General features: G+C 43.5%; 1 protein-coding gene and 1 pseudogene across 1 annotated transcript in view; one reads left to right on the plus strand and one right to left on the minus strand.

The window, feature by feature from the left end:
• STK39 (serine/threonine kinase 39) overlaps positions 1-25,268 on the plus strand; it is a 604,781-nt gene that overhangs the window by 573,035 nt on the left and 6,478 nt on the right. The gene's annotated exons all lie outside the window — the stretch shown is intronic.
• LOC134946881 (5S ribosomal RNA) lies at positions 23,559-23,677 on the minus strand (annotated as a pseudogene).

Genomic DNA, 25,268 nt, shown 5'->3' on the forward strand with positions numbered 1-25,268 from the left:
GACAAAGTGTGTGACTGTCAGAGAGAAAAATAGTTCTGAAACAAATTATGAATGTATCTTCCCCTTACCTATTTTTGTTTCTTTAAAGTGTTTCTGTTATTTGCACGCAACAGAACGCCATTTTGTGTGCCAAACCAGTACTTATTAGAACAGAACCTATTGCTTTGTGCCTCATGCCTCAATGAAGGTAACTCACAGCTAATGACATTACTGAGCCATGAGGCACAAGGTCATGCCACTAGTTGCTGGTAGATTGATAGGCTGCATTCTGATGAATATCAGTTCAGACCACAAAATGTCTGCCTCTGCTTTGTGTGGGCAATGGATATACTTTAAATTCCTATATTATGCAGACATTTTTTACACTCTACAGCACAGGGAAGTTAAATCTGTTTTCATTGCTAGATGATTTTATTAGGCGAAAAATACAGGAATAGAAGGCATTCCTGTGGTGAAAGATCCTTGACGGAAACAGTTTCTTAAGTTAAATTTAATGGTTGTCTGAACCTGTTTGTCACAAAACAAAATAGTCTATGGGCTTAAAATTATATTGTCTGTAATTCTCCTGTCAAGGTTCAACCTACGTTAAGAATTCCAATGGCCATACGAACAGTTTATTATAACTGGGTAAAAAGCAGCTGGATTTGTACTGGAAACATTTAAGCACATATTTTAACATATTGATGCGGTTTGCCTTATGCAGTATTTGTGTATCAGACCTACACCTACAGCCTACAGTTATGTGGAGTTTTAGCAAATGACTTGTGGTGCCCATTTACATTAATCAGCCTTTGCTTTAAGTGACAGATCTTGTATCTTCTGTTCATGTTCTTTCATATTTAGCATTTTCTATATATTTTTGCATTCCCATAGACCTTCTCCACAAAAATATACAATGATACCTTTCTTTTTAAAATTGTATTGGGAATGCGGCATGAGGATGAGGCAGGAAGTAGGAAATTGAATAAGCCTTTAATGTGTATATGCTTTGTATGAATAGTAAATATGTGTGGTGTTGTGCTAGGATTGAATGTAGACTTACACAAAGCTCATGTTATTTCAAGCAGATGCATTTATACAGTATGTATTGATCCAGTGTTGGACTGGGTCAGCGGCCCATACTTAGGGGTGTGGCCAAGCTTGCTTAACCATTAAAGTATGAATATACCACACATATATATATATATATATATATATATATATATATATAGCAGCTGGTGGCGGATCGGCACTCTCCTCAAAGTAGAACAAAGTGCTCAGGTGCCTTCTGGAATAATTAATGCAGATAAATGGCTGTATGACAAACAGCGGCACTCAGAGACTGACAAAGCCAAATTAAAATAAAGTGCTGGTGCTTTTTATTCCATGGTGCAGGCTAAATATTCCAACGTTTCGGGGCGCGCAAGCGAGTATTTTGGCTCACCTTGACAAAGGGGCTTGCGCGCCCCGAAACGTTGGAATATTTAGCCTGCACCATGGAATAAAAAGCACCAGCACTTTATTTTCATTTGGCTTTGTCAGTCTCTGAGTGCCGCTGTTTGTCATACAGCCATTTATCTATATATATATATATATATATATATATAAGTGTAAAACATACCTTTAAAAAGAAGAAGTCCCGTGAAACGGGAAGTATAGCGGGCTCCGGGGGTGGGAACCACTTCCGCCCCTGCTCCCCAGTGCAGCGTCATGACACGAGCGCGTACAGCACCACTGCTGACCAGGAGTCCTTAGCAACCTGACTCCGGGTAGACGGAGCATGCTTAGCGTGTCCCGTAGTCAAAGCAGCAGTGTGGCCATGGAAACCAGGCAGTGGGCAGCCGCAGCTATTACAGTACATGAACGCTGTAAGAATAGTGCATATTTGTAAATGAATTCATATATATACTCAGCATATTGGTGAGAGCAATCAACTCTAGTGAAAAAATAGTGATATAACATGTTAAAACCAACCATATAGCTGCATATCACATTCTACTAAGACCTAGAGGTAATACAATATGGTAAGTATGGACACATCACAAGTATTAAATAATCATGTGTATAGAAACATATCTACGTGAGATAATATTTATCACATTGCTATGTTCCGCATATAAAAAAAATGTAAATAAATTCTCCTAGTTGTAACAGTACAAACTAAGGGTCCACATGAATAATCTTGTATCTATATAAATAATAGTATGCATATAGGGACCATGTAACTATATGTCTATGTGAACAATAGTGAAAATGTATGACTAGATATTGAAAACCGTGAGTCTAAGAAGTAATGGGACTAGATGATGTCTTAGAGCCCCATTTGAGTGCAAGAACACTACCATGACATAGTGTATAATGTCAAATCAAAATTCATAAGCAAATAAACGACACTGGATGAATAACAATGACGTGAAAAATTTCCCATTTAATTTTATCGTTTAGACCTTTTAGCTTCATAGTGTCCAGGGTAAACATTTATTTGGCTTCGACACGTAACAGTTTGCCAACACGGTCACCCCCCCTAAGACTCTTAGGAACGTGATCAATGATTAAAAAACGTAAGTCTTCCAATGAATGTTTCATCTCTGCTTAGTGCCGATCTGTGCATGGCAAGACGTTCTCTTGCATTTCGTACAGTCTTGCCCACGAATTAAAGATTGCATGGGCACGTGGGCAAGACTGGTACAACAGCACCAAATAAAGCAAATTATAATTTGTCTAGATCTGAGCTTAGGGCGCTTAATCAGTTAGGAGCATATCAGGACATTGTGATCCGCCCCGCTGACAAGAGAGACGGGATCGTAATAATGAATCTTACAGACTACAAGTCTAAAATTTACAGTTAGTTATCGGATGACCTGGTATACCAAGCCCTTCTGTCTGATCCAACAAGCAGATTCAAATCAGAGGTAGATAACATCTTGGATCAAGCAAGTCGCTCCAATACAATATCCAACAAATTATGTCAAGCTTTAAAACAAGAATATCCTGTGGTACTGGTGCTATTTACTGTACCCAAGATCAATAAGAATTTGAAAAATCCACCTGGGAGGCCCATTATTTCTGCGCACCAGTCACTTTACCAACCTATTTCTATTTTGTTGGATGGCATTTTGCAGCCTTTAATTACGAAGCAGCCCAATTTTATCAAGGACACTACCACTTTTTAAAATCGTCTTATATCTTTGGACATGGTACCAAATGGCACATTAATTTGCACTATTGACATTTGCAGTTTATATACTAGCATTCCCCACACACAAGGTCTGGCAGCCATGAGAGATTTTTTAATACGGGAGAACATGAATTCCATCAATCTAGATCTATTCTTGGAGTTATTGAAACTCACCCTGACCCGAAATTACTTTCTATTTGATGGCAAATTCTTTCGACAAACCAGCGGCTGTGCCATGGGAAGTAATATCTCTCCATTATTTGCCAACGTGTTTATGCTACAGGAAGAACAACAGATGTTTTTTTCAAAAGTGGAGTTTAGTCAATACATTGTGCATTATTCATGATATATCGATGATGTCTTTATTCTGTGGTCAGGAGGCAAGGACAAGTTTAACAAATTAGTGACCGTGATTAACAGCAGGGATTCACCAATTAGGATTACTTCTCAGTGTGACTACTATTCTTTAAATTATCTTGATGTCAATGTCACCATTCATGACAACAAAATCTATACAGATGTACATTATCAACCCACGGATAAGAACACCTTATTGCGATCCAACAGCCATCACCCTATGACATTGAAAAGGGGCCTCCCAAAGTCTCAATTAATAAGGGCAGCCAGAATCACAAGTGATCCCACTAAGTTGGATGACGCACTATCCAAGGTAGTAACCCGGTTTACAGCTATGGGCTACGATTACCAACAATTATTAGAGAATAAGCGTGAAGTTAGTTATATCCCAAGAGAAAATCTTCTATCCCAGAAGGGTAGAACTAATAATCATATTTTGCCATTTGTGAGCGAGTACAACACTTCCAGTCCAGTGGTCCCTATGGCTTTGAAGGCGTTATGGCCCATTATTTCAATGGACGAGAGTCTTCCCACCTTTAAAAAGAAGCGTCCCATGGCCTGTTATACAAAATGCAGACGAATAAAGGACCACATCGTACATGCTGACATCACTGGCTTTGGCCCAGCCCCACCGCCTACTTTCCTTACTAAAACACCGGGCAGTTACGCATGTCTAGGTTGCAAAACGTGTAAATACATGAATACCGGCCCGTCCTTCTCCTCGAGTTCTACGGGCAGGTCATTCAAGATCAGACATGTTCTATCCTGTACCACAACACATATAGTGTATTTTATTACATGCCCGTGCAATCTTCAATACGTGGGCAAGACTGTACGAAATGCAAGAGAATGTCTTGCCATGCACAGATCGGCCGCCAAGTATGCTTTAACATTCATTGGAGGACTTACGTTTTCAAATCATTAACCACGTTCCTAAGAGTATTAGGGGGGGTGACCGTGCTGGCAAACTGTTACGTGTCGAAGCCAAGTAGATGTTTACCCTGGACACTAAGAAGCCAAAGGGTCTAAATGATAAAATTCAATGGAAAATTTTTAACGTCATTGTTATTCATCCAGTGTCGTTTATTTGCTTAGGAATTTTGATTTGACATTATACACTATGTCATGGTAGTGTTCTTGCACTCAAATGGGGCTCTAAGACATCATCAAGTCCCATTACTTCTTAGACTCACGGTTTTCAATATCTAGTCATACATTTTCACTATTGTTCAAATAGACATATAGTTACATGGTCCCTATATGCATACTATTATTTATATAGATACAAGATTATTCATGTGGCTCCTTAGTTTGTACTGTTACAACTAGTAGAATTTATTTACATCTTTTTTTATATGCGGAATATAGCAATGTTATAAATATTATCTCACATAGATATGTTTCTATACACATGATTATTTAATACTTGTGATGTGACCATACTTACTGTATTGTATTACCTCTAGGTCTTAGTAGTATGTGCTATGCAGCTATACTGTATGGTTGGTTTTAACATGTTATATCACAATTTTTTCACTAGAGTTGATTGCTCTCACTAATATGCTGAGTATATATATATATATGAATTCATTTACAATTATGCACTATTCTTACAGCGTTCATGTACTGTAATAGCTGCGGCTGCCCACTGCCTGGTTTCCATGGCCACACTGCTGCCATGACTACGGGACATGCTGAGCATGCTCCGTCTTCCCGGAGTCAGGTTGCTAAGGACTCCTGGCCAGCACTGGCGCCGTACGCGCTCGCGTCATGACGTTGCACTCGGGAGTAGGGGCGGAAGTGGTTCCCACCCCCGGAGCCCACTGTACCTCCCGTTTCGCGGGACTTCTTCTTTTTAAAGGTATGTTTTACACGTTTTTCACTGTATATCACCCTGACAAAGGGGCGCCATAGCCCCGAAACATTGGAGATGTTGTGATGAATTGAAAGCACTTTTTGCTCACTGACAACTACTATCAGTCTCCGAGTGCTGCTGCTTGTTGGATATGCTGTGTATATATATATATATATATATATATATAAAATAGTGCTAGTGCATGCATGAAAGCATACCAAATTAATAACAGGAATGCACTGTAGAAAGTACAGTAAAGTGCTGTGCAGTCCTATGTGCTCCATGGGGGGATTTGTGTGTTGCAGCTACATTTCGCGCTAAGGACCTCATTCAGTAAGGATTGCAAATTCTAAAAAAACAGAATTTGCTATGCTTTGACTGACTTGCATGCTGGGGCTGCCCATCGCAGGGCAAGGCCGCCCAGCATGCTACCCACCACCCCCGATCGTGCCGCAATTAGTGCACAGTTGAAGAAATTAGGGAAGCCTCCTGCCGGCGCAGCCTGGCTGCGACGACAGGAGAGCCGCAGCCATCTTTTAGATTGGTGCGGCTGCGTTTTACATCATGCAGCTGCCCTGATATCGCCGACACCATGTCCCCCGTTTGCGCTGCCACACCTTCGTTTCCCCACCGCCGCCCCCGCAATGCTCTATCTCCGCCTTGGAAATGGAGCGTTGCCGCCCCGCATTCATAGGACGGGCTCCTGCGCATGCGCCCTCAGGAAAGAGTTAGCCCCTAAGTCCAGGAGTGTCGCCATTTTGTTCCAGTGGGGCCTACCATTCACCATTTTAAATCAGATGGTTGATAAAAAAAAGATAGATTTCTTATTATTGATATAAAAAATTCTGTACTCCCGTTTCACATTAGTTAATGAGGACTCCCTGACTTTCTTTAACTATCTATTTCTTTGAGCACATTTTTAATTTGGGCACAACTCTGAACTTTAATAAGATTAATAGAGGTGTATTGTTGGCAGCATTTAGTATCTCCTGTCAGTGGACATAATTTAATGAGGACTGTTCTGTCCCTGAATGACAGTATGGCATGGCCCCAAACTGTTAGTCACACAGTAGGGAGCATGCGATTTGACTGCTCTGATTGTAGAAAACAAGTTTTCAGTTCCATGCTGCATGCACGAGAAGACTATCTAGCTGACATATGCGCATGTATGCAGAGACTGGCCTGTAAAGTGGTAAGTTATCCTTTACTGTTCTGGGATATTATCACTCATCTGCTCTGCTTGTAACATGCCTCCCGGTCCCAACATTTAGGAGCAAGAACTCGGAACCTTGTGTATGCAGGCACAATGGATGTGGCCTCCTAATACAGGGGTTTTACATACCCCCCCATCCCCATTCTCATCACTCAGTGGATATGCTCAGCTCTCCTTAAACCGCTGTACTGTCTCCAGTCTTTTCCCCACATGGCTAAGCGCTTGTTATCCAGAGCAATGGTGAGAGATTGACCCCAACCCCTAAAAAGCAGGACTGTCTCCACAAAGTCAGAACTGTTGGGCGTTTATATACAGGTTGAGTTCCGTACTCATATATTAGAAATTATGGCTCTAAGGGTTTTTAAATAGGCCCTTAAGTGCCTTCACCCTGATTACCATTTAAGATAAAATGTTCTCATACTGATTTCCGTATAGTGTCCAGATTGCTCTGCTATTTATTTGTGATCTACAGTACATACGGGTGGTATTCATGTGATCGGCGGTCGGGAGACCGACGGTCATATGACCTCCACCGACATCCCGCCCCCTCACTATCCCAATGGTCGGCTTGGCGACCAACAGGGACTATTTCCGCTCGTGGGTGTCCATACTGCAGCTATACATATACAGTGAATATGATATGACTGTATATTTCACCATGCTGTAAGTCTGCATTAAATCATACTGTAGAAGCACTGCTTAACATGTTTCAATTAAAGCCTGTCATCATTTATACAGTTAAAGTTCTCTATGTGAACTTAAAGGAATAATCTTGGGGCTATAATAAGTAGAGAGAAGCAAGATTGCAACTGAAGCAGCTTGGCATTTTTGTAAAATAGACGTAATTTACTAATTGTAGGAAGATCTGACATCTAGGAAAAAGCTCATATTTACATACTGAAGCCCAAAATCTCAGTTTGGCATCCTTAAATGTCAGCAACTATTTATGGGTGTAAAATGTGCAGAATTTGTCTCAAATCCAAGACAAGTGGTAGAAGAGTTCTCAAGAAATGTATGTCAGTAGCATACATTGCATAAATAAACATGCAATGTATGCTACTGACATACATTGCATGTTTATTTACTGTACATCAAATGTGATCAACAATACCATATGCTTTAAGGGGAGGCAGTGTCTGTCAGGATCCCGGCGGTCAGGATACCGACCCCGGAATCCCGACACCAGCTGAAATACCAGCAGTCTGAGTCCAGACCGCCGGCTGATTACCCCTCTTGGGTGGTGGTCCATGCCACCACCTGGTCACCACCAGGCCTGAAGCATGGCGAGGGCAGTGAGCCCAAGAGGGGACACTCTGCGCTCGCCGCCGGAATCCCGGCGTCGGTCGCCGGGATCTTGTACTGATCCCGCTATAAGAGAAATCACACATCTACAGCCAATTCTGGTAAATTGTTTTTTTTTAGAGTATTTCCAGCAAAAAGGATTTGTAATTAAATCCTATAAATTACTGACCGTTTATGAGAAACTCGCCTCCTCCAGCACCACCCACCCCCTCCCCAGATCATGGTTACGTATCCAAGACTGACCGTTCATGTGAAACTCACCTCCTCCAGCACCACCCACCCCCTCCCCAGATCATGGCTGTCCTGCATCCAAGACTGACCGTTCATGTGAAACTCACCTCCTCCAGCACCACCCACCACCTCCCCAGATCATGGCTGTCCTGTATCCAAGACTGACCGTTCATGAGAAACTCACCTCCTCCAGACCACCCACCCCCTCCCCAGGTCATGGCTGTCCTGTATCCAAGACTGACCGTTCATGAGAAACTCACCTCCTCCAGCACCACCCACCCCCTTCCCAGGTCATGGCTGTCCTGTATCCAAGACTGACCGTTCATGTGAAACTCACCTCCTCCAGCACGACCCACCCCCTCCCCAGATCATGGCTGTCCTGCATCCAAGACTGACCGTTCATGAGAAACTCACCTCCTCCAGCGCTACCCACCCCCTCCCCAAATCATGGCTGTCCCGTATCCAACACTGACCATTCATGTGAAACTTGCCTCCTCCAGCACTACCCACCCCCTCCCCAAATCATGGCTGTCCCGTATCCAACACTGACCATTTATGTGAAACTCACCTCCTCCAGCGCCAACTACTCCATCCCCTGATCATGGCTGTCCTGTATCCAAGACTGACCGTTCATGTGAAACTCACCTCCCCCAGCACCACCCACCTCCTCCTCTGGTTATGGCTGTCCCGTATCCAAGACTGACTGTTCATGTGAAACTCACGTCCGTTAGCGCCAGTAACAATCTCTGTTGGTGTAAATGTGTTATTGACGCTATTCAGACAGTTGTCACTGAACTCACTGATAACAATTTCCTTTCACTGTATAAGTAGGGATTTCTGCAACCAGATTAGTGTCCCTAAATTTGGAAAACGTTTTATTATGGCCATTACTCTCTATTCAAACAAGTCAGTTATCATAATAATTTGATTCATTTGCCGGGTATTACTGAAATATATATCAGTCTGTGAACTAGAGATGTGCGGGTTTGGATTTACCTGGATCTCAAAACAGCATCTTCTGGTTCTCGGATGTCACATTTTGAACAGCCAATAAGAAAAATCCGGATAGGATTACGAACCAAGTAAATCCGCACATCGTATGGTATGCTTGTAAAAGCATGGCTAAAGAAAAACAACACCAACATGCAACATTCAGTTACTCATTATCTTAAGATACAGTGCTGAGCTTCACTAATAGTGTTTGGGGTTTTGCATTCTCCTGGTCCGCAAAGGTCCCTGAAGTTTTCACAATCCTATGCGGTTACTACTTTTTGGCCTATTTCAAACAGGTAAAGTTCTAGTTAATGCCCCTCGCCTACTTGTATGTACTTCCTAGAGCATGAGAATATGACATCCACAGGATAGTAGTGTTAATGACACAGGGCCTAACTGAGACTTGATCGTAGATGTGCGAGAATACGTACATCTACAAACAATTTCTTTGACATGCGGAGGGACACCGAGCAAAGGACAAGTGTGTCCTCTCTGCAGACATGCGTGAACATCGCATGGCGGCAATGCTTTTGCAAGTTTTGAGTAGCCCTCTGCCTGCAAAGGCAGACAGCTACCCGCCATGTTAAGGGTCGCAGTGGCTGCGTGTGACGTCATACAGCTGCCACGGCCCGCCCTGCAAATGGTCCAGACATGCCTGCGTTGTACGGACCATGCCCCTATAACGGAGCATTAATGCCTACAAAATGTGGCATTGACGCCCTGTACCTGCCCCCCTCCAGTACTTAAACTGCATTCTGAAGAGAACGCAGCTTAGGTCATTGCGCATGCGCGTACGGGCATACGCGCATGTGCAGATGTCCAGAAATCGCTTCATAGCGATTTTTGCACATCTGCGTCAGAGTGTGAATCGGCCCCACTGCTGTCTGCCTCTGACAGGTCATAGACATACAATACAAAAAAATGAACAGTACATTTCTGTTGTTTTCTTTTTTTAAAGGAAAAAAAACGTTGTTATGTTTTGTTGACATGTTTAGCATGATGACATCAACCATGTAGACATTCAGCATGTCGACATGCTTAGAATGATGACAAAGTTCTGATGGTGCGGCAATCACTTACCTCTGTTCAGCTCTGACATGCAGCGGTGTCTGCCTGGTCCGATGGTTCAGATGACATAGAATTCTAGTATGCAAACCTCTATCCCTAACCCTAAACCAACCCTCCCCCCGCAGCCTAACCCTAAAGTTGGCATTCGCAAAAATGTCAGCATTTCACATGTCAACAGTTCAGAGGTTGACATTGTGAACATGTGACATTCTGCGTACCTTGAATATTTGTTTGCAGTTTACCATACCCTGTCTCTCCTGGCAACCTGACTTTGAAGCGGGAATGTCTTTCTCATGTCGGATGGAGATCCGCATCCCACGTGGGAGTGATGTCGTATAACACTTAGCCACACCCCCTCTGATGACATGGCAATTAGGGATAGGTTACCACAGCCTGATGTTGATGTGCCAAATCTTGATTGGTTATACTCACAGCCTAGTTAAAGCATCAGCGAAACACATGTTGGCGTCCGCACTATGTGTCTTTATATAGTTATGATAGGGTCTATGGGATATATGCACTAATACTGAATGGATCAGCTGTGTGCACCTACCTCATAAGTCTGATATCTGGAAGTGCTGATCATGATACAAATTTGAGACTTTGGTGCCTGAAAGCACTGATGCTAACACAGGATTGTAGCTCTGGTGTCTGGAAGCACTGATCCTAACACAGGATTGTAGCTCTGGTGTCTGGAAGCACTGATGCTAACACAGGATTGTAGCTCTGGTGTCTGGAAGCACTGATCCTAACACAGGATTGTAGCTCTGGTGTCTGGAAGCACTGATCCTAACACAGGATTGTAGCTCTGGTGTCTGGAAGCACTGATGCTAACACAGGATTGTAGCTCTGGTGTCTGGAAGCACTGATCCTAACACAGGATTGTAGCTCTGGTGTCTGGAAGCACTGATGCTAACACAGGATTGTAGCTCTGGTGTCTGGAAGCACTGATGCTAACACAGGATTGTAGCTCTGGTGTCTGGAAGCACTGATCCTAACACAGGATTGTAGTTCTGGTGTCTGGAAGCACTGATCCGATTCCTAACACAGGATTGTAGCTCTGGTGTCTGGAAGCACTGATCCTAACACAGGATTGTAGCCCTGGTGTCTGGAAGCACTGATGCTAACACAGGATTGTAGCTCTGGTGTCTGGAAGCACTGATGCTAACACAGGATTGTAGCTCTGGTGTCTGGGGTAAATTTACTAAAGCTTCTAATGCTGCTTTCAGATCACAAATGCCGGATCCTACCCAGTAAGAGAAACGTGTTCTTACCGGGTGGGATCCGGCATTTGCTCTCTTCTGCTGGCTTTCCGACACGGCAATATACCGGGTCGGTTGCCATAGCAGTGGGGGGTGCAGCAGCAGCAGGGGCGGGGGTGGAGACGGCGCTGGGAGATGAGCTCATCTCCTGCGCCGCCTCTCCCTATGCTGTGAATGGGAGCCGTGTCGCATCCAAACGGCTCCCATTCACACTGCGCCTGACCCGGTATTCAACCCGGTAATAACCCTTCTTTTTAACCGGGTTGAATTACCGGGTCAGGCGACCCGCTAATTCGGCAAAAGCGCTTTCACATCGCACACTGACCCGTTTCGACACGGCAATATGCCGTGTCGATACCGGGTTATTTGTGCGATGTGAAAGGGGTATAAATGGAGAATTGGTGATGTTGCCCATAGCAACCAATCAGATGCCATCTATCATTTTCTAAAAGGCAATAGAGAAATGATAGACACCATCTGGTTGGTTGCTCTGGGCAACATCAACAATTTTCTGTTTTAGAAGCTTTAGTAAATTTAACCCTATATGTCCACACTCAGTAGTTGCACTGAGGGCCAGTGCTAGGGTGTTCGGCGCCCTCATATTTTATTGTTTCTTACGGTACACACGGCATTTCATATGCCGTGTGTACCGTAAGAAACAATAAAATGTGCTTTGGGAAGAATATATTTTTTTAAGTACTCCTAATTTAATGCTGAATGCCATATGCTATAAGCACATAGATTTTTGCTGAAAACATCCTTAGACACAGGAATAGAGGGATTTTCCCCAGTGGCTTATAGGAATAATAAATTTTCCATCTACTTAATGAAGTGATTCCATATATGTACAATTATTATGGAGTATAATTACAACTGAGAACCATAAGTATTTATTTGGCTAACTAGCTGAAAATAACCGTAATATTAATATTCAAAGTGACCTACTACTGTACAATTGCTATTGCATAATTATTAGTGAGCACATACAAGAATAACACACTAATAATTGATATAATCATCTGCAAAAAATATGAATTATATTTGTGGATAATAGCAAACATATAAGACACATTAAATATTCAAGTAGGTACACAGAGACACACATTCGGTACTCAATTATATTTTCACTTATTTTTTTTATAGCCTGCGAGCTGCCCGCCTTGACGAAATTCTGGCGAGTCTGTCTGTATTTTTAAAGCAGCAATCATTAAGAAGAAATGATTGCTGCTTTAAAATATGGGTAGACTCCCGAAATTTCCACAGTACTGGCAGCTCATATGCTATTACATACAGTAAACCATGCTTCGTAAGTGATTGTCCCTTTAAAAAAAAAGTCCATGGCTTGTAAGTGATTGCCTCTTAAAAAAAAGTCAGAGATCGTCTGGCATCCCGCACCTCCGGCACTCTCGGACGTCAGTACATCCCGCCCCATATCTTTTTATCTAGTATTTCACTGTACGTTTTTACACTACATGATTTAATAATTATGTTGAATAAGAACCATTAAAAGTTATATTTTATTGTACATTTGTGTGCCTTATGCTGACCTCTTCTTTTCTCCTTGCTCCTTTCAAGTCTTATCTGATTCAGTTACAGTATCTTAGTTAACATCTACAGCTAATCTCCCAAGATCTTAACAAGGTCTCTATTATACTGTAGAATTAGTGTTATAAAGTGTGTACTGTACTTTAGTACTTTACAGCTTGGATGACTCTAATGTTCTTTAATGCTTTAATTACCACCGAACAAAATATGCTCAGCAATAAACTCAGAAGTTAGAAAATATATAATTAATGGATTAACAGACAACAAGTTTGTTATTATTATGGCGCAAGGAGACATTTTCTTTAAACACATGTAGTGCTATAGAGTCTATGCCAAGTATTGAGGAACAGATTTGGCTTCTGTATAAACACAAAATCTGTTTATTTAGTAATATTAGTTTCGGGGAAGAGGTAGGAAGTAATAGCTGCAGAATTATAACACTAACAGTCAAATGAAACAGCTTGTTCTAAAAAGAAATTATTCATATTGCCAAAATCAGGGCAATCAGCATACAGGAACATTGTCTCTGTAGGGGATGTTGTTCAATACACTTTCAGTGCTGCAGTACCTGAGCATACGTGGAATGCAGAGAATTGTTATGTAAACCTAAGCAGGCAGGCATTGTACAGGAAATTGATAAAAATGGTGAGGTGTCCTCCGTTTATGCCAAGCAATTGTAGTGTTTGCAGAAATCACTTTTTAAAGTGGTTAGTCTCTGTCTTGCAAGATATATTCCCTATGTAACTTTTTCAAAAACGTAGTTTCTAAACTGAAAACATTGGTTCATGTCGGAAATTTCCCATTCAGACTTATCATGTACTTTCTTAATCGTATCCCCATTATAACGTCCTCACTTATCACCAGGTACCTCCTCTGTACAAAATGTATTTATATGATTATAAAGCACCCTAGTTATACCACCATGGGCCAAATTCAGTTAGCTGTGATACTTTCCACAGGCTTGTAGCCTTTAGCAAATGGACCTACACAATGACAAGCCAAGTTCCTCATGAGGTATGCCCTGGCTAAAGCACATTAACGCATAGATCCCGGGTTAAGGGGCTAATTCAGACCTGATCGCCGCTGTGCGATCAGGTCTGAACTGCGCAGGCACCGCAGTGCGCTGGTGCACTCCATCAGCCCAGTGAACGCCTCTGCCTGATTGACAGGCAGAGGCATTCGCTGGGTGGGAGAGGTCGGGCCAGCTGCATTGGGCCGCCGTTTAGGGGGCGCGGTTTGGGCAATGCAGGCATGCCCGGACCGTGTGGGGGACGGGCCACGACGGCTGCGTGATGTCACACGCAGCCGCTGTGACCTGGAGAGCGATGGCTAGCTCCCTGCCAACATGCAGGAGCTGTGCTGGTAGGGAGCTACTCTTCAGGAACAAAGGCATCGTCGCCGTGCACTGCTTTTGTACCTGTGCGGTGGCGGGAGGGCCAGAAATGCAGGGCGGACTAGCCCTGTGATGGGCGTCCCCCCGCATGTCAGGGTGGCTGATCGTAGCCAATCAAAATTTTTCACGTCTACGATCAGGTCTGAATTAGGCACTAAGTGCCCAGAGCTCTGGGTTAATGAGCTTGCGATGACTGTGGTAAGAGCAGAATCCATTACTTACTGATATATGTTTGAGCATGAGCATATCAGAATGAGCAGGTTTAATTACCCCCGGTCCCAAGCGTCCTCGGGTTGTGTTACTCATGGCTTAATACTGTGTTCTGTGATATGAGCGTCCAAGTCCCTTAACGGCATAAACAAACACCAATGGGAAGGAATCGCTGCTTACAGTACTTTTACACATGAGCTTGTATATCGCCCATGCTGAGAGTCCTGGGTTCGATTCCCAAAGTGTGAGTGTATTTTTATTTATTTTTTCTGACAGTCACTTTATTAAAAAAAATTGTAATCTATTGTAATATACCTTTACATTCAATAGAAGTGTGCACACTTCTAGACATTACAGCAGAGTATGTTACAAGCTGTTCATGCTATTTAGTACTCAAATACAAAATACTGTACAGAGATGCTAAGCACCGTAATTTGGCATCCAGGAACTTAGGGAGGATCTTTTGTCTTGCCCCATTATACTTAGAAAGATAACACTTGACACTGTACATTACAAGCTGTTCATGCTATTCAGTACTCAAATGCAAAATACAGTACAGAAACGCTAAGCACAGTGATTTGGCATCCAGGAACTTAGGGAAGAGCTTTTATCTCTCTCCATTATACGTAGAAAGATAACACTTGTCGCAGTACGTTACAAGCTGTTCGTGCTATTTCGTACTCAAATACAATATACTGTACAGAGATGCTAAGCACAGTGATTTGACATCCAGGAACTTAAGGAGGAACGTTTATCTCACCCCATTATACGTAGAAAGATAACACTTGCCGCTGTAACCTTTACAGCAGAGTATGTTACAAGCTGTTCATGCTATTCAGTACTCAAATGCAAAATACTGTACAGAGACGCGAAGCACTGTGATTTGGCATCCAGGAACTTAGGGAGGAGCTTTTATCTCTCTCCATTATATGTAGAAAGATAACACTTGCCGCTGTAGCCTTTACAGCAGAGTACGTTACAAGCTGTTTGTGCTATTTAGTACTCAAATACAAAATACTGTACAGAGATGCTAAGCACAGTGATTTGGCATCCAGGAACTTAGGGAGGAGCTTTTATCTCTCCACATTATACTTAGAAAGATAACACTTGCCGCTGTACATTACAAGCTGTTCATGCTATTCAGTTCTCAAATGCAAAATACTGTATAGAGATGCTAAGCACAGTGATTTGGCATCCAGGAACTTAGGGGTGTATTTACTAAGATCCTGATTTCATTCAAGTTTGTTTTTTTTCAAAGTGTGATCTCGGGAATTTACTAAACACAAATCTTGGCAGGGATGGGGCTGTTCATATTGAGATACACTGCTGACCACATAAATACGAATGGATAGACCATCAGTCAAACACTGCTGTTATTTTATACTCAGTAAGTTACTAAGAATTCGTATTCTCAATCATTGCTGACAATAGCCAAACACTGTCTGGAAAGCATAGAATTCGTAAAAATATGGAGTTTTCAAATAGACCTGCTTTTTGCAGGTTAATTGGGGTCATACCGCAAAATTCCCATCATAAGCTATAATGGAGCGGCGCAAAGCTCTATTCTAGCCGGTGCGCTACGCCTGATTGACAGGCCAGGAGTGCACAGCCAATCAGGAGAGCGCTATGACGCATTCCCTGATTGGCTTCTGGGATCTCTAGTGACAGCAGTCATGGGGGGTCCCGGCATTCGGGGAAAGGAGTTCCATGTGTAAACATGGAACCCCTTTAGTTCATTGGTTCGTGCTTTCGGTTTATTATTTTTTTAACCCTATGGATTATTTCAGAAACGAAGAGGACCAATCATCAATGGATAATAGGTGAGTATTTTGGGGGGTTTCCACAGGTACCCCTATTGGATTCTACTGGACAAGGGGACGTGATTGGCCGGTGAGGGATGTAGGTAAGTATGTATGAGTGTGCATGTATGTCTATTAAAGTTTCACTGTCACGGTGTGTGTATATTGGTTTTTTTTTGGGGGGGGGGTTCTTTTGTTGTATAGCTACAGGTACCAGCGGGCCCGTTATTTCCCCGCATGCTGGTACAAAATACTGTACAGAGATGCTAAGCACGTGATTTGGCATCCAGGAACTTAGGGAGGAGCTTTTATCTCTCTCCATTATACTTAATACTACGGGATTTGGATGCTCACATATCCTTAACATCAATAGACCATACTATACCTGTAACACGTTCGTTTGCATCTGTATATGCTGTACTATTTGCGTCTGTACTGTATATACGGTTATACAGGTATAGTGTATGGCATACTGTAGCATATTGTAGCATAATGAGATGCACCAGTAAAGTAGTTCTTACGCTGTAGTTCAGTATTGTATTTTAATGGAGACCACACGCATGTGCATTGATGATTTTAAAAAGCGACATCTGGTGGATGATCACAGGTATTACACTCAAAGGTAACGCCAAACAGAGCGTTTGACCTCCCTATGACCAGGCGCTCCTCCTTGCGCCCAGGCACGCTGCGTATGCCTGATCGCGACTAACGCCTCAGCCAGCCAAGATAATGGAGGCTCCATCTGTATTGCTGTTAACAGTAATTATTGCACTGCTGGTGTCCATGCTGCACCCTGATGCTACTGATCCAGCACCTTGCATACCCCTTCTTCCCAATGCCATTGGTCACCTCACCCTACAGGAGCCAATGCCCATGTTACAAACCCTGATACTGCAGAGATCAGATACCAGCATCCTCCTGCCCCTTCATACCCCTCTATGCTGGCAACTCTGCGTTATTTATCATGTGTCAAGTAAATCACATAGCTCAGTGCATAAGTGGGAATGAGTCAGTATCCATGTATGTATGTAACCATGTATGTGATATATAGGGCCCCATTCAGCAGGGACTGATGTGAATACAGGGAATATTCTCTGTAAAGTGCTGCATTAATATGCATGCACTGTGTAAATAACTTAAATAATAAACAGTAGTGTGGTGTATACAGGGGTCAGTGATGTAGTGTAGGGTGTAGAAGGGTCAGTGATAAAGTATAGGGTATAGAGGGGTCAGGGATGTAGTATAGGGTGTAGAGGGGTCAGTGATGTAGTGCAGGGCATAGAGGGGTCAGTGATGAAGTGTAAGGTGCAGAGGGGTCAGTGATTTAGTGTAGGGTATACAGGGGTCAGGGATGTAGTGTAGGGCATAGAGGGGGCAGGTATGTAGTATAAGCTATAGAGGGGTCAGTGATGTAGTGTAGGGTATAGAGGGGTCAGGGATGTAGTATAGGGTGTAGAGGGGTCAGTGATGTAGTGCAGGGCATAGAGGGGTCAGTGATGAAGTGTAAGGTGTAGAGGGGTCAGGGATTTAGTGTAGGGTATAGAGGGATCAGGGATGTAGTGTAGGGTATACAGGGGTCAGGGGTGTAGTATAAGCTATAGAGGGGTCAGTGATGTAGTATAGGGTAAAGAGGGGTGATGTAGTATAGGGTATAGAGGGGTCAGTGATGTAGTATAGGGTATAGAGGGGTCAGTGATGTAGTATAGGGTATAAAGGGGTCAGTGATGTAGTATAGGGTATAGAGGGGTCAGGGATGTAGTGTAGGGCATAGAGGGGTCAGTAATGTAGTGTAGGGCAAAGAGGGGTCAGTGATATAGTGTAAGGCATAGAGGATCAGTACTGTAGTATAGGGTATAGAGGATCAGTACTGTAGTATAGGGTATAGAGGGGTCAGTAATGTAGTGTAGGGTATAGAGGGGTCAGTAATGTAGTGTAGGGTATAGAGGGGTCTGTGATGCAGTGTAGCGTATAGAGGGGTTAGTGATTTAGTGTGGGGTATAGAGGGGTAAATGATGTAGTGTGGGGTATAGAGGGATTAGTGATATAGTGTGGGGTATAGAGGGATTAGTGATATAGTGTGGGGTATAGAGGTGTCAGTGATAAGGGGCAATATTGCAGTGCCGTAACTATGTATGTGCAAAGTGTGCCTTGCACACAGCGCACTTGTGGAGGGAGCGCATCGCTGTGCTGCGGGGGTCAGCTGGGAGCCAGTACACCGAATGGAGGAATAAGCAAGAAGGACAGCTCCGGTGCTGTCCCCTTGCCTGACCGAGCTGCCCCGTTTCCCACTCGACACTCCCAATGCACCCGTCTCTACCCCTCTGCAGAATGTCCCACCTTCCCAGAATGCAGGTGCGGGCGCGAGGTCTTCGCGCACAGCATTCTGGGAGCGGACGCGGTGGTGGGAGCTACGGCGTGCAGGGGTACCCGCCTACAAGCAACAGCCACGGCCCCGTCTGCAGCCTGCCTGAGCACCCGCTGCCACTGAGGAGTCCTGCCGCCCACGCAGTCTGTGATCCCGGCAGCAGCACAGCACTCAGCCAGCCTCAGCGCTGGAGGGAGAGTGTTGCCCCCCGGCCCCCCTTCCCAGTGACAAGTGAGTGCGGATGTATCGGTCTTCTCTCTTCTCTCTCTCTTTCTTTCTCGCTCTCTGTCTCTCTCTCTCTCTCTCTCTTTTTGTAAAAAGGGGATCTTTGCCAGCAGCCTAATGTAAAAAAAAAGGGGTCTCTGCCAGCATAAAGTTTAAAAAAGGAGTCTCTGCCAGCCTAATTTGGAAGGGGTCTCTGCCAGCCTAATTTGGAAGGGGTCTCTGCCAGCCTAATGTGATAAAAAGGGGTCTCTGTCAGCCTAATGTGTAAAAAGGGGGTCTACCTGGTGTAATGTGTGTAAGTGGCGCTACTGTGCGGCGTAATTTGAATAATGGAGACTACTGTACAGCGTAATATGAATTTGTATTATTTTGTGGCCCCGCCCCTTCCCAATGAAGCTACACCTCTATATTTTTTATGCACACCGATGCTGTTTCTTGCACACAGCGCTAAAATGTCTAGTTACGGCACTGCAATATTGTGTGGTGTAATGTGAATAATGGACACTACTGTGTGACATAACATGAATAAGGGGTACTATCATGTAATATAATGTGAATAAGGTTGCATTACAGTGTGGTGTAATTTGAATTGGGGGTACTGTTGTGTGTTCCGTCCCGGGAAAAACATTCCCTTTTTTTGGGACGCGCTCCTTTGGCGCACACTGTAGCTATTTAAAATATGGAGATGCCAATGCTCTTGCTGTCAGTGACATAAAAATGATGGTTGCTATGGCTAAGAGGTGATGGTTGTTGCTGGCTGTTGCTGTAACCTGTTCTGCTGTGTGATTTGTACTGTGCTGGGAGAGCAGTTCTGGGTCAGAGACGGAACTAGCACTGGTGCTAAGGGGGAAAGGTAAAATCTTGCCTAGGGTATCAAATTGATTAGGTCCGGCTCTGGAGAGGAGAATGCAGCAGTCAGTGTCTGTAGCCATCTGGACGACCAGATCTTACACGGAGAGTAAAAGTAAGACAGTAGTAAATTACCTACTGTATGAGACTTTAGGTAGGCACTCCTGCTAGTTGTTGAATGATTACGGCTTAGATGTTTATTAAATATATATATATATATATATACTTGTGTAAAACCCTGGGTGCCCCATATACATATATATATATATATATATATATATATATGCTGTGTATATACACTGCTCAAAAAAATAAAGGGAACACTTAAACAACACAATGTAACTCCAAGTCAATCACACTTCTGTGAAATCAAACTGTCCACTTAGGAAGCAACACTGATTGACAATCAATTTCACATGCTGTTGTGCAAATGGAATAGACAACAGGTGGGAATTATAGGCAATTAGCAAGACACCCCCAATAAAGGAGTTGTCCTGCAGGTGGTGACCACAGGCCACTTCTCAGCTCCTATGCTTTCTTGCTGATGTTTTGGTCACTTTTCAAAGCTGGCGATGCTTTCACTCTAGTGGTAGCATGAGACGGAGTCTACAACCCACACAAGTGGCTCAGGTAGTGCAGCTCATCCAGGATGGCACATCAATGCGAGCTGTGGCAAGTAGGTTTGCTGTGTCTGTCAGCATAGTGTCCAGAGCATGGAGGCGCTACCAGGAGACAGGCCAGTACATCAGGAGATGTGGAGGAGGCCGTAGGAGGGCAACAACCCAGCAGCAGGACCGCTACCTCCGCCTTTGTGCAAGGAGGAACAGGAGGAGCACTGCCAGAGCCCTGTAAAATGACCTCCAGCAAGCCACAAATGTGTATGTGTCTACTCAAACGATCAGAAACAGACTCCATGAGGGTGGTATGAGGGCCCGACGTCCACAGGTGGGGGCTGTGCTTACAGCCCAACACCGTGCAGGACGTTTGGTATTTGCCAGAGAACACCAAGATTGGCAAATTCGCCACTGGCGCCCTGTCCTCTTCACAGATGAAAGCAGGTTCTCACTGAACACATGTGACAGACGTGACAGAGTCTGGAGACGCCAAGGAGAACGTTCTGCTGCATGCAACATCCTCCAGCATGACCGGTTTGGCAGTGGGTCAGTAATGGTGTGGGGTGACATTTCTTTGGGGGGCCGCACAGCCCTCCATGTGCTCGCCAGAGGTAGCCTGACTGCCATTAGGTATCGAGATGAGATCCTCAGACCCCTTGTGAGACCATATGCTGGTGCGGTTGGCCCTGGGTTCCTCCTAATGCAAGACAATGCTAGACCTCATGTGGTTGGAGTGTGTCAGCAATTCCTGCAAGACAAAGGCATTGATGCTATAGATTGGCCCGCCCATTCCCCAGACCTGAATCCAATTGAGCACATCTGGGACATCATGTCTCGCTCCATCCACCAATGCCACGTTGCACCACAGACTGTCCAGGAGTTGGCGGATGCTTTAGTCCAGGTCTGGGAGGAGATCCCTCAGGAGACCATCCGCCACCTCATCAGGAGCATGCCCAGGCGTTGTAGGGAGGTCATACAGGCACATGGAGGCCACACACACTACTGAGCCTCATTTTGACTTGTTTTAAGGACATTACATCAAAGTTGGATCAGCCTGTAATGTGTTTTTCCACTTTAATTTTGAGTGTGACTCCAAATCCAGACCTCCATGGGTTAATAAATTTGATTTCTATTGATAATTTTTGTGTGATTTTGTTGTCAGCACATTCAACTATGTAAAGAACAAAGTATTTAATAAGAATATTTCATTCATTCAGATCTAGGATGTGTTATTTTAGTGTTCCCTTTATTTTTTTGAGCAGTGTATATATATATACTGTGTATATGTATATATATATATATATATATATATATATATGTAAAATAATCCAATTACTCTGCTAGCACTTGCTCAGAAATCAAAAATCAATCCATATCTCTCCATAATAACGGCATGCCTCGTCGTCAGTATCAAGCAATAAAATTGCGATAAAATTGCAGATGCTCTGAAACATTGATGCTTTTTGCGAATAAACAAAACAAAAGTGCACCCACACCAATTTGCACTGTAGATAGGCAGCAAGAAACAGAGTAACCCCTTGGGTGTTTATCCTGACCCAAAAACAGTACAAATATGGAAAAAAATGGGGTGACCCCTTCACTGCACCTCTTAATGAGTTAATTAATAACATATAACTCTACTTAACTTATGACAGGATGGAGCTCCCTCAATCTGCTAACTTCTTCTTAATTAATGAGAGATGTGGTATCCAGATAAACAGACATGTGAAAATAGAAAAAAGCAATCTAGTGCAGCATGATTACAGACAATGTCGATCATATTAATTCATTAACCTGTAATTCACTCATAACAAAATGACCATGTGTTCTTAAAAACAGTTTTTTTTTAATAATAAAAAAAGTCGTCATAAAATATCCAAGCAAGGATATGGTAATTAATCCATAGATGTTACATCCATATGAACATTTATGAGGGTGGCTTCCTACCAGATTAACGGAGTTTAAGGTGCACATAAAAGGAACCAATAGGCATCCTTTAAAAAGAGATCAGAATTACTGATTGAAACGCGTTGGCTGATGAGAGGGACAGAACGGGGACCTGACCAGACGAGGAGAAGACGGGTGATCCATTCTTGGAGCCGAAATATTCCCCGGGGATCTTTTGGAACTTGTATTTCTCCCCTTAAAAACACTATTGTAGTCAGCAAGGCTGTCAGCACTTGAGCTCCTTCTCCTGTGTTCTCTCATATTATCATTCTAAGGCAGAGGTACCATATTTGTTGTATATGTTATTGGATGCATCAGATTTTACAGCATTAAAAGTGATTATGTGTAAGCGCTCTGTAAAAAGTGAAAGAGTGTACAAGTTGTTGTTTATGTAAAAGGAATGTGGCTCATTGGCTAGGTTAGTACGCAGCCGCTGCGACCCGGCCAGTGATGAGTAGCTCCCTGCCAGTGCCCAGGAGCTGCGCTGGCTGGGAGCTACTCCTGAAGTACAAAAGAATCGCCGCTGTGCGATACTTTTGTACTTGTGCGACGGGGCAGGGACTGAAATGGATGGTTATAAATTGCACACGTGAATTATACGTTATGGTGCAAAAATTGGATTATCATAAAGCCTTGGTGAAGAATATCAAAAAAATTTTAATACAATGGGTTGAACCTCTCTGTCATAAATACAATTTTAGACAGGTTTGTTGATCCCAATAGGGGTATCCGCTTAACAGGTCTTTATAACTGCATGTTGGATTAGTTACATATGATCAAGTATAAAAATGATAAAATGTTGCCTAAGTAGGTTATTGATCACCCTCTGCTGCAGTGTTTGGTAGTAGTGTCACCATAAGGCATTTTATTCAGCAGAATATTTCATAAGCTTAAACAGCCTGTAGTTGTAGAGGATTCAATTAAATCTCCTATGCCATGAAGAGGATGCAGATAAAGAAATCACAGGTGTGTTTCATCACCTGTTATTTGTGGGTCTGCTCATATCGGTTCAATTCTGTATGTTAGTTCCCTTTATGATCAAAAGTATAACAAACAAGAATATCGAATCAGTTATGTCGGGAACATAGAATTGACTGCTATATGTATGTAAAGAAAGGAGAAATATATGAGAATAATGAAGTAGGTTATCTTCCTTCTGCTGTTCAGCGTATATGTTTACTGCACCTGGTATTCATTGGCGGTCTCCCAACCAACTACTAATCAGGCCTACCACTGATTAGCTTCCAAGATCGGATGAGATTGGGTGTATCCTATGCAGTATGGCAGTAATCTGCTGAATGAGATAGTACTGGTACCATGAATAAGAAAAAGTGCTTCTGCTGTCCAAGAGGGCTGATTACCCTCGTGTGTCTAGTTCAAGAAGAACTATCTTTGGATAAGAGAGCAAGATCAAAAACAGGGCCGTCTTAACGGCAGTGTAGGCCCCTGGGCACAGCAATGCATTGGGCCCCCTACCCATCCTCCAGCGGTAGGGGTGGGGTGTGCTATCAGCGGCAGCTTTGATGTCCCGCGGGCGGTAGGGAGTGTTCTATCTTCCTCTCAGCATGTAGGACCTGGAGCAGTAATTTCTGCTAATTGCTCCTTTACTGCACAGATGGGGTGGGAGGGAGAACACTAAACTGTAGAAGGGGGTATTGGGCTGAATGACAGCGCTCTGGTACATGACTTCCGGGGTGGTAGGGGGTGTTTAATACGCTGGGGAGGGGTGGCTAATGGAGTGGGCTTAATATTCATCATTTTCTGGTGGGAGGGCAGCTTGCTTGACTGCAGATATCTCAAGTTCCTGAAAATATATTTCTTAGCTTTGAATGGAATAAAAAACTAGAGAGTCCCACCTTTCATAAGGTTCTGGGGACTTGGGGATCAGAGGTCAGGAGCCAGAGCAATCCTCCAATGAATATATAAAACTGTATACCAGGCGTGTGGAGCTGGAGCAGGGACCAGCTGCTGGAAGGCTGATATCTCTGGTTCTGGGCATAGTAGAGACAAGCTGATAGTGTCCAGCAAAAGGGGAGAGTCTCAGCTTTTGGATTATACCCTCAGAAAAACTCTATGTAAGACAGAACCTGAGATATCTGGCTGGGAAGAGCAAATAACAGGCTCGGATGGGGACCACTGCTTTCACGTTGGATATCTCCGGTTCCCCAAGGCCGATTTTCAAAAATCTGGTACCCCTGGAAAGAGGGGACCCTCAGCTATCAGCCTAGGGCCCTTATACTCCTGGGGCCCTTGGGCAAGAGCCCATTGAGCCCATACGAAAAGACGGCCCTGATCAAAAATGTATGGATTTATACAAATAACCTATATATCATGCCGTGAGAGCTCTGTACAAGAGGCAGTGAGCTAGAACACAATTCCAGTTTTTAAACTATTGCTAAAAAGGTCTAATGCAAATCTGAGCTGACATAGCTCAACCAATAGGCATAATTGCTGATAATGTGTTCAAAATAGATGAGTATAATAGAAGCTGACCTATAAAAACAGGTCAGTAAGGTATAATACACAGAAGGATTACAATATTCAACCTGATAACAGCACTTCTACTCAGGTTGAGCATATTATTAGCAAAACTCTATCTGTGCTAGATAGCTTATGATATACACTTTCTGGTTCATATATCTCTGTATGCCACAATTTATAGGTGTTCTGTATAACCTTACTGACCTGTTTTTATACAGTAGGTCAGCTTCTATTATACTCATCATGTGTTGAGCTGCTTTCAGCTCAGAACCGCCCAGTGTGTATGCCCCGGCGATGAGCGGCCGCCATTCATTTGCTGGTATTACCAGCAGATGAACGGCGGGTGAGCGGTTTTCCATAGCGTCCTGCTATGGAAAGCCGTTCACACCTGCTGACATCGCT

This window comes from Pseudophryne corroboree, chromosome 7, assembly GCF_028390025.1.
Source record: "Pseudophryne corroboree isolate aPseCor3 chromosome 7, aPseCor3.hap2, whole genome shotgun sequence".
NCBI classification, from domain to species: domain Eukaryota; kingdom Metazoa; phylum Chordata; class Amphibia; order Anura; family Myobatrachidae; genus Pseudophryne; species Pseudophryne corroboree.